Raw genomic sequence first — 2,500 nt, 5'->3', positions numbered from 1 at the left:
TCAATTTCTATCATCTCCACTTCATACAGACTCATGCCAAGACGTTCAGCCACATCACACCAATCACCAGCCACAAATGCAGAAACATCAAACAGCTGACTCTCGAGTGATTGAGACTCTAAACCAAAAGTAATAGCCTCATTTGTACGCACACAATTTTCAACAACTCTACTCACTGATAATGGAATTCTTTTGTGTAACAAAATGCCTCAGAAATGCTGCAGATGTGGAAGCAGCGTGTATTTTGTAATAGTTCAGCTTGCTACTGTCAGTTCCGTAGTCAGATATTCCCTTCATCACAACAGGTAATCCAGGACTGAAGCAGTCTGTTGCTTGTTCCATGAAGAAGTGAGCCTCTCTGTCAATGGCCTTTATGTCAGGATCTGCCATACGTTGTTTCAGTGTTTCCATCTCCTTGTTGAGATTGTTGACTTCATTAGTCACAGATCCAATGGATGCAGCAACAATGGCATCATGGTCTCCACGTGGGAAGGAAGGTTGATCATTAGCATATTGCTCTCCTTCATCTGTTGCCTTCAGAAGTTTGTCTTCTGCACAAATCCAGGGTTTGGGTTCATTTAGAACCTTTTCCAAAACCTCATCAAGTGAAAGCATTTCAATGCCAGGAAATTTGGATCTAACAGTTGTTAATAGATCTTCCATCATGATACCTTCCGTATTGGCTAAAACAGACTGTAGCAGCAGCTCCTTCACATATCGTGGACTGGGTCGATATGATTGGCTGGGAATTCCATCTACCCAACTAGATTCCTTTGTAGCAACAAGTTCATTTATTGCTGGAGAAATCTGCTTGTCTAATTCCTTATAAAGAGCACGAGGTTCAAATGTTTCATTTGCCTTCTCCAATCCTCCCGACTCTGTTGTTGTTCTGTTGGCCACGACAACAGTCCCATATTCTATTTCATTGTACTTGTCTTCTTCTCCAGCACAAATGCCAGTCATTGCAATCAACCCAACAGAGAAATAATTTGCCAAATCAGCAACAAGATTCATTGCACCGATACCACCAGACTCCACTTGTGCTACCATGGCAACATTGAGAGGCAAATTATTCCATTCACGACATAGATAAAGACTGCAAGAAAGATCAGTGTGAGCTTCTTCAAACTTGCTGTTTGTTTCGTGTTCGAATACATAACGTGCAGCCTCCAACTCTGACTGTTGAGGACAAACAATGAGCACGTGAAAATGATCTCGCCTTGCCATCTAAATATCAATAAAACATTTGAATTACAAGAAAAAAAGTGAACACAACTATTCAATATAACTCGAACTTCACCCCAGCCCAATTAATGCATTAACTAATTAATCACAAATAGTATTAGATTAATACTATTTGTGATTTAGTGCATTAATTAATTACACGAAATAGAGAATGATCATAAAACAAAAGCAGTGATGCTCCTCAGTCTTAATCTCTAAACTCTCTATTTAACTGACAGATTGACCGACTTAGCTAGAAAGATCGACTGCATGCACAGTCATTTTACTTTCATGAATTAGAGATCTAGAGCTAGCAGATCATTCGAGAAAAAGAGTTTCCAATTGCACGTGAATAACAAAAACAGCAAGCTGATCATCATGTCAGCATTACCTACTATTTAATTCCAACATGTGCATGAAAGTCATGCATCTATATCCATGCAGGTGCACAAGCAGCAGTCATGCATGCGGTGCACAAAGAATGACTAGGGTCTTGTCTCAATCATTCTTGGTGCACGACAGGTGATGCTGCTTGTGCAAACAAACACTGATATAGTGCTGTAGTACCGTGAGCTTTCCCAAGAAACTACAGCATAACTTGCTACAACATAACAAATCGACTGCAGTCACGCAAGCTGCACGAACAATTGAATGTTGAGGGAAATAAGAAAAGATGCATATGCCCCATGCAATGCCAAACTAGACACAACGCTGCTTCCAGTTGCAAGTGTCAGGTATATGAACATCAAGGCAATTCATTAGACCTTGAGGCAAACATCCAGGCAATTAAAAGTCAATACAAACATCAAAGCAAACATCAAGGCAAACAGCAAGGCAATTAAAAATCAAGGCAAACATCAAGCAAAAATCAAGGCAATTATATGTAGCAAGATTCTGTATGGAACAAACTTAATTAAGGTGAGAGAAAATGCGGATTTCAACAAGATGCATGCTTTGCGTACTGTACTGCGTGCTTGACCTCTGATGGTACTTAGAGAGTTTACTCAATCATGCAAATAACAAAAGATACTTCACGGGCAATCCCAACCTTTCAAAGATTTATAAGTTGCAGAGATGCGTTTCTGGCATCAAAATTAAGCCACCAAAAATCTGCTTTGCGTATTCATAATCCTCCCGTTTCACCCTCCTCCACTGCCTAGCTGCACGCGCTATGCAAGAACTGTAGGGATAGGAGAAGTCCGCGACTGTGGTGCCATATTGCACAGCTAGGTCTCTTGATACTTCGCTATCATAAACGGACGTAGGGCTCAGATAG

The sequence above is a fragment of the Corticium candelabrum genome, chromosome 6 (genome assembly GCF_963422355.1).
Source record: "Corticium candelabrum chromosome 6, ooCorCand1.1, whole genome shotgun sequence".
NCBI classification, from domain to species: Eukaryota; Metazoa; Porifera; class Homoscleromorpha; order Homosclerophorida; family Plakinidae; genus Corticium; species Corticium candelabrum.
This window is presented reverse-complemented; position numbering follows the sequence as displayed.